Source organism: Pteropus vampyrus, unplaced genomic scaffold (genome assembly GCF_000151845.1).
Source record: "Pteropus vampyrus isolate Shadow unplaced genomic scaffold, Pvam_2.0 Scaffold31, whole genome shotgun sequence".
NCBI lineage: Eukaryota > Metazoa > Chordata > Mammalia > Chiroptera > Pteropodidae > Pteropus > Pteropus vampyrus.
The window spans coordinates 2,918,686-2,927,598 of record NW_011888812.1 but is presented as its reverse complement, the minus strand read 5'-3'; positions in this window follow the sequence as shown (position 1 = coordinate 2,927,598).

The following is an 8,913-nucleotide window of genomic DNA, read 5'->3' as shown; positions in this document are numbered from 1 at the left end:
AAATCATTCAAACTGCCACCTCCCATGCAGCTGGCAGGCTCTGTCTTGTAACATTAGGTTTCTTTTACAGGGATGTCTGATTTGGTAAATTAGATTATAAGTGCTTAAGAGAGAGAAACTATTGTGCACAGCTCTGTATCATCCCCCATACTCATCCCACATTATCACATGTTCTCCACAAGCTGTAGCTATTCTGCTTATCTACATTCCCCGCAGCCAACTTTAGAGTAAATAAATTTAGGAAAACAATGAGGAATCAGCATGGCAATTAGTGGAAGGTTTTTCTAAGTAATTCAAAGAGCTATTAGGATGACAGGAGGATGTTATGAAGGAACATTGCATGAAGTTATATAGTGAGGGGAAAATAAAGGTACAAGCCTAAATGAACTATGTCGAATTATACTGGACAAAAGGTAATTTTAGAACCAACTTGTCAAATATGTCAATCTGCTGTGGCTTTTGAGAACCCAGAATCCCTTCATAGCTCACTGTCTTGCAATTTCACCCCTCAGAGAGAGTGTGAATATGCCCTGAACAGTGGGTGAGTATGGGCTGGAGTGGTTAATGGGATGCTGTCAGCAAGGAGAAATGGTCCCATTTCAGCCCATTCCTCAAACTCTGCACACCAACCCGTTTCTGAATGTTACGTGTGGTTAAGGGACACACGATGATTTACTAAACAAAGGGTCTCCTGCAGGTTTTTTTCAGGGACCAAGGAACAATACCCACAGCTCATAGCTCTGTGCTTTGTCACAAAGAATGCAAAGCTAGTGGAGATGTGCCATTCAACACACACACTGTCCTCTGCAGGACCCTTTCATCACCCTTCGGGGTGTAAGTATTAATCATTTCAAGGGGAGAAGGTGAGATCTTTGAGCTTTCCAGGAAGTATGTTTTCTGAATGGAAAGGGGTAATTTTCTAGTGTTCGCAAGCATTAAGAATGCATAGTTTCCCACTTTCAGAATTCAACTTTTTATCCCTCGAAACAGAGAGTTGGTTTCATTAAACGAGTAAGTGCTTGGGTGTGAGACACCTAGGTTTGAACCTTCTCAACCTCCATTTTTGTATCTGCCTGGATGGGGCTATTAGTCAAGCCTTCCTCACAGGTCATTGTGAAGATCGAATAAGATCTCCCTTGTAGACTGCTTACTCATTGTAGATGTTCAAAAATATTTGTTCTAAATTCTTTCTCATTAAAATCCCTGTTAATGAGAAAATATGGAAACAGGAAACTGTGCAGCATAAAGCAGGTCTCACTGGGGTCAACATTTTGAAGGAGAAAACTCTAAATTAACTAAGGAAGAAAAATTGTGTTCTTACCTTAAAGGACAAGTCTGAGGATAAAATGATATGTTATTTGGTGAAGAATACGATTAAACAGCAAAATCCGAAATAAATCGAAACAGTGGTGCTGTTGTAGCTACCAGCATAATCCACCAAAGACATGGTTTGGGGGATTTTCTGGCCACTGTTTTTCGAAAGATGTTTATGTAACAGGAACTGTGTTGTTCTTCCTACATCATCTCACCCTTTTTCTTCACAACATCCCAGGAAGAGAACATTCTCTCACCTGCTTAGTAGAAGATACTGCAGTCTGATGCAATAAGTTAATGTGTTGGTGTTCCCACACCCATAAATGGCAAAGCCTGAATTCTATCCCAAGCATCTCTGGGTTTCTACTGTGTCAACATGTAGACAGCCCCCCAGATACAGAGAAGACAAGGAATGAGAGAATACCAGTGACATTTTTGGAGAGTTTCAGATAAAGTCTTGACCCCAAAAAAAGCTTCCTACACTAATAAACCTAGTCAGGTTTGTTCAGAAATATCTAGCTCAAAAATATCTGTGAGCCCCATCAGGAAAATAAGATGTGAGCCATCCGCAGTGAGGGGGAGAGATTCCGTTGGCCTGTTCCAGTTCTCATTAGAATTCTGGTTCTGGGCTATCACGTGGTCAGTCTTCGGAGGCTTCAGGGAGAGGAGATTCAGAGCCCTACCCTCTCCCCAGTCCATCTGCAGAGGCTTCTTGGGTTTCCTAATTAGAGCAGAGTCCCTCATGGCGGTGAGAAAATTTTCTCCAAGCATCCGCCCAAGGAAAATTTGAGGAGGGAGTGAACTTAGGTATCTGGGGAAAACCCTGAAGGCCTACTGGCCACGAAACATACGATAAGCAGAAATGAATGTCTGAGGTCATAAGTAATTTAATTACTTTTCTGCTGCATTAAGCAACTATTGAAAGAACTTAGCTCTTCATGAAACCTCCCAGAAAAGCAAAACCAAAAGCGCTCTTACAATATTTTCAACTTTGCTAATCCTAGTTCACCGTGATCCCTGTCTCTCTTTTTGCTTTCCCTTCCTACCTGCCCCTTCTCTTTCTGCAAAGGTCTCTCAGGACCTGGCTCCAAGTCTGCAGTGTGACTGTAGCTTCACTTCCGAGTGCTACTGTCAGAATGACATAGTGAATGCGAGATGGGGAAGAAGAAAATCTCCATTGTTTTGCACAAGAACAAGCCAGTGCTTAATCTAATGCAAACATAATTACTTTTACTTAAACAAAAGGAGGAAACAAATAAAAAGGAAAAAAACTTGACATTTACAGCATGGGCTGTTTGCTCAGAAATGAACAATTATATGGGCATCAGATAGGCATCACGTTCCTCCTCTCAGCTGCTCCTCTTCACAAACAAATCTAAAAAGCATTTAAAGGGACGGTTAGAAACAGAAACTCTGAGTTCTAGCCATTCTCTTATCTTTGGAAGTTCTCATTTTAGATTCCCATCACTGATCATTTCTTGCGTTTAAATAACGACAGAAGGTCGGCACTTTGGGTAATGGCACTGAATTTGGGTGTCACGAAGAGGCACATTCAAATCTTTTTTCCAATTGACTTATTCATTCAAAAAATATTGGTTACCAAGTGAGTATGAGTTGGGGTGAATGGGTGAAGAGGTTTAAGAGGTATAAACTTCCAGTTATCAAATAAATAAGTCACGGGGATGTGATATATAGCATAGGGAACATAGTCAATAATATTGTAATAACTATATACAAAGACAAAAGTAACTAGACTTATCCTGGGGATCACTTTATAGTGTATATAAATATCGAATCACTATGATGGATACCTGAAACTAAAAGGATATTGTATGTCAATTATACATCAATTAAGAAATATATTTATAGTCAACCTACTCGGTGACAGGTGCCATACTGGTGTGAGCAATATAGAAATGAGGACTGTCCTCCTAGACCAAATATTCCATGGAAAGAATAAAACATGAAACAAATAATCATGCAAATAAGAACAGAAAAGTACCTGTTGCTATGCGAGCACATAACGGAAACCTAGACTATTAGCATGGTGGTGAAGGAGGGTGAGCAGGAATAGCCTTTCTAAGAAGTTTTCGACTGAGCTCGGACCTTAAGAATGAGAAAGAATTAGCCAGGCAAATGGATGGAAAGAGTTAGGGAGAGAAGTATACAGAGAGACGTGAAAATTCCAAAATGTTGAGAAGGCCCAGAGAAAGAACTTGAAAAGTCAGTATATAAGTATTCTCAGGCTGCTATAACAAATTATCGCAATGATAGTGGCTTTAAACAACAGTCATTTATTCTCTCACATTTCTGGAAGCCAGAAACCCTAAATCGAGGTGTTAGCAGGGCCTTCCCTTGGGAGGCTGGAGGGGAGAATCCTTCCTTGGCTATTACTGTTACTAGAGGTTCTAGATATTCCTTGGCTTGGGACTGTGTAACTCCAGTCTTTGCTCCCATCTGCACATGGTCTTCTCCACCCCTGTCTCTTATATCGACTCTTGTGGTTGGACTTGGGGACTACCTGTTTAATCCAGTATGATCTCATCTTGAGATCCTTAATTATATCTGTAAAGGACCTTTATTCCAAACAATGCCACATTCACAGGTATTGGAGACTAGGATGTGGACACATCTTTTGGACACCACAATTCCACAGATTACAGTCAGTGTTGCTGCAAAGTAATGAGTGTGGCAGTGAGGAGGGGGCATAAGATGCAGCTGGAGAGACAGGCAAGGGCCAGATGATGCAGATCTTTGGGGCCTTGCTGAGTATATTAGTTATTTTATTGCAGTATTAACAAATTTCCAGGAGTGGCTTAAAATAACATCTATGTATTACCTCAGAATTCTGTGAGTCAGAACACTGGACACAGTGTGGTTCAGCTAGGTCTTCAGCTGAGGACCTCACAAGGCTGAAAGTGAGCTGTCTGCGAAGCTGGGCTCTCATGTGGAGGCTCTACAGAAAGTTCTTAGCTTCCAAACACATTCAGGTTTTAGACAGAATTCGGTTCCTGGCCTTCATGCAGGGGACTCTTCGGGCTCAAGGCAACAACAGCATATCTTGTTCTCACATTTAGAATTTCTGCTTCTAAGGCCTCGTGTGATTCCATTTGGCTCACCAAGATAATCCAAGATAAATCTTTTTTTTAAGGTCAGCTGACTAATAATCTTAATTACATTTGCAAAGTCCCTTCTGCCAGATAATGTAACATATTCACAGGAGTAACACCAGGGGACAGAGTTTATGTCTAAGTGAAATCTCTCATACACTCGAAACTAACAGATTTCTGCTACTTCCCAAGGAAGGGGCATATGGAGACCAAAGTTATGCCCTCTTATGTTGCAATCTCACGATTGTAAAGTCTCCTTTCCCACCCACTCTCTTCCTTGAACCATGGCTTTATAGCTGTATGATTTCAGACAGGTTACCTAAATTCTCTGAGCCTCAATCTTCCTATATGTACAATGGAGATAATAATAGCACAAACTCAAAGAGTTGTTTTAAGGCTAAATACGGTAAGAATTTAAAATAACCTCTGGCAGATACTAAGATTTCAACGAATTATACAGAATTAGAATTAGAAGTGGTAGAGTAAAGATCCCTGGTCCAGAAACTAGAAATCTAACCTTGGTTGTCACTCACTGGCAGAACCATCTACGTGTTCCCTTTTCCATTCCCTGACTAGAATTTAACTAGACCCCAGCCTAGTCTTCCTTTTTGTTTTGTTTTCCATTTCACAGACTGTCTTCCTCTTAGTGTCCATGTTCTTAGATCCTATTCCCAGTGACTCTTTCATGACTCAACACACTGACTCTACTCCTCACAAACTGCTTTCCAGGCTCTGGACTCCGGATTGAAAGTAAACCCATTAGGCCCGTGCTGGACATGTCCTTCTTTGACTGCTCTTCCAAAAGATGCTAACCCTCCCCTCCTTTGGTAGGAAATAATGGAAAGGATTAACAAAGAGAAGTGGGATCTTCCTTTCTAAAGATCCTCAAAACCAGTTTAAATTAGCAGGAGTAAGTCCAGCAGGGAGGTCAGAAGCTGGAAACCTTCAGCAAATTTTAGGAGAATTTATCTAAGCACCTAAACTTAAATAGCTAATACAAACTACAAATAATCATTGCACATCCAGAGACAACCACCTATAAAACATTTTTTCTTGTTAATCAAAAGAATGAAAAGTTAGCCTGCATCTGGCTTGTCTGCAATAACACGGCTCAATGGGATGCTTTCTTGGCTCAGATCAACACACAATTACTCTCCAGTGGCCTGGGAACTATGAATATCAATTGCATTCATCGATTCTGTGTTAAAATGCAGACCATCCTGCAGAGGACTGGGCCTAAAACAGCGCACACTAATGAACTGTCACTATATAAATTCAGCCCAAGATAAACTGATTGAATGAAAGTAGATTTGAATATTTCTCTCCAGAGGAATTAGAAGCAAGCTCTCCATCTAACTACATGTATGTCACTGAGATAAATGCATAATCTGACACCACTTTCTTTTGTGTACTCAACAGCTAAAGTCGGGTAAGAAAATAGCCTCTTCAGATAGGTTCAGTGCTTTGCAAGACAGCTCTACACTCAGCCATCTCCAGTTTTGGCCCTCCCAAAGTTAGGATCCAAGACAAGAAGTTCTGTTGGACTTGGTGATCCATCTTACTTGGGCCAATCCCAGCTGATGGACTGAGTATATCGATCATGCGCCTACTTCGATTTCACAGCACTCTTGCTTCTTCAGAGAGTTCACTGATAAAATATATGTGTGTGTGTGTGTGTGTATGTACACACACACACACACACACACACACACACACACACATATAATTCACCTTCTTCTTCCCCTTCCCACACCATCAAAGTAATTGGTGAGTTTCTATGGCAAACAATTTATTATTAAGTAGCACTGGACTCTTATGAAACTGAGAGACCTCTGATCTCTTGTTTTATTAGTTCATGCTGAATATTTCAGTTCAGAACAGCTATACTGTAAAAGCTGGCATGAAATCCAGACTATGTAACCACTCAGCTCAACGACTTCCTCTGCTGGTGACTCTCTACGTGTTGCAGATTTGGTGCAGGAAAAGGATCCTGGATTCAAAATGCATCTCTGCATCACTGTTAGCTGAGCTTCATGCAATCAGATTGCATAAGGGAAAAAGGACCAGCAATCAAGTACAAGCCCACTGCTTTGAAGGTAGTAGACCTTGGTTTTACTTTGGATTTTAATTTGAACAATGAATCAAGAGATGATAGTACAGTTTATGGAATACAGTCAATGAGATTATAACTATATATGGTGCCAGGTGGGTACTAGACATTTTTAGGGGAATAATAACTTTGTAAATTATTTAAATGTCTGACCACTATGCCGTACATCTGAAACTAATATAAAATAATATTAAATGTCATCTGTAATTGAAAAATCAAGATCAAAATTTTTTTTTTAATGAAGTGGTAGGACTTCTACAAAGATAGTAACTGAGAAGCTTGGGATTCTTCTATAAAAGATGAAGGCTAGCGAGAAAAGTCACCAGACTATTCAAAAATCTTAAAAATCTCAAAGTGAGGATCAGCAAAACCAATAAAATATAGGGACACAGGCGTTTTTATACTGTTTTTGTTAATGTGGCAAAATTTCTTTATAAGTATTAAATCTAAGTGAAGAATAGGAAAATGCATTACAGAACTAAAAGGGGCATTTATCCTATAATGAATTTTTCTTCCTTTCTATAATATAACTCCTGATAAAAATCAGTTTTTCATTTTTATTTAAATTATGCTCCATTGAACATTTTATTAGTAATAATTCACTATTTAAATGTATATTTCAGTAATGAAAAACAATTAACTAGGCTTGAAAGAAAACCAACTTATTTAAAGTGGAACAAATCCCTTTTAATTATGGTGGAACTTTCTCTAACCAGACATGTTAAAAACTTTTCAAAGAGTCTTTGAAATTTATGTTTTTAAATTTAGAACTGTTTTAGATTTACAGAATTGTAGTGAATAACACTCCATACCCAGTTTCCTATATTGTTAACATCTAATATTAGTATGGTACATTCGTCATAATTAATGAATAAATATTGATCATATCATCAAATAAAGTACATATTTTATTCAAATTTCTTCAGGTTTTCCCCCCATAATCTCCTTTTTCCTTTATAGGACCCCATGTTGGAAACTACATTACATTTAGTTGTCATGTCATACTGGACAATTTCTCAGACTTTCCTTGTTTCTAATGACCTTGACGGTTTGGGGGAGTACTAGTTAGATATTTTATAGACTGTTCCTCAATTGAGATCTTTCTAATGTTTTACTCATGATCAGAGTGAGTTAATACATTTTGGGAGGAAGACTACAAAGGTGAAGTACCATTCTCATCATATCATATTAAGGGTACATATTATCAGTATGATGTTATCTTCTATTACCTGTCTTGAGGTAGTGTTTGTAAGGGTCTTCCACTGAAAAAGTTATTCCTTCTTTCCCACTTTGCACATAGTACTCTTTGGAAGAAAGTCACTATGCGCAGCCCATCCTTCAGGCTAGGGGGAGGGGGAGGGATTATGCTCTACCTCTTTAATGATAAAATACCTATAGGAATTATTTGGAATTCTTCTGCACGGGAAATGAATCTATTCTCTCCTTCATTTATTTACTGATTCAAGTCAATGATTTATTTCAGCATGGAATGGGCTCATGGAAATGTATTTTGCACTTTGAGTTATAATCCAGGATTAATGTATTTATTTTGTGGATCAAATTGTTCCAGCTTTAGCCATTGGGCACTCTTTCAGTTGGTTCCTGTGTCTGGGACATGCCCCATCACTGTGAGACTGTTTTTGTTTGTTTCTTTGAGCATTTCTTTACTTTCTAGCACTACAACATGCTCCAGGCTGATTCTGTATAGTTCCTACTCCACCCTAAAATCAGCCATTCCTCTAAAGAGCTCTCGTTCTTTTTATTGGAGAGGGATACATTTTTAAATTTGAGGAAGATACCTTAAGAAAAAATAAATGAAAGTATAATTCAAGTCACTGGGGATTGATATGCAATAAAAATATGTTATATTTTAAAAATACTTTAAAATTTTCAAGTATATATGAATTTGTTTGACTCTCCCAGCCACTCTAAGAGGCAAGCAGGGTAGCCAGTATTACTCTGTTTTGCCAATGAAGAAATCAAGGTCTTGAGACTTTCTGTGATTACCCAGGGCCACAGTTAGTAAGTGGCAGGAAAAACCGAAACAAATATCTCGAGTTTTTAGTTTATAATTCAGTGTTATGGTGTCATTCCAGTATATACAGGTGAATAAATATAGGTTTCTAAGGGATGCTGCAAAACTTCTATTTGGAAGCACATTATACAGTCAATGCATTTTTTAAGGAAATTGGTAATATTCAGAGAAAATTTCTAACTTCTGATATCATAGGAAAAAGATAAGATGCCCCTGAATATACTCATTGGTCAGCAACAAAATATTGGACTGTCTAGAACCTGGGATTTATTTATTGTGCCACTTCAATGAAGTTTCCGTAGAAGACTCTTTACTTCTAATAAAGTAATGCAACTCTTTCATAC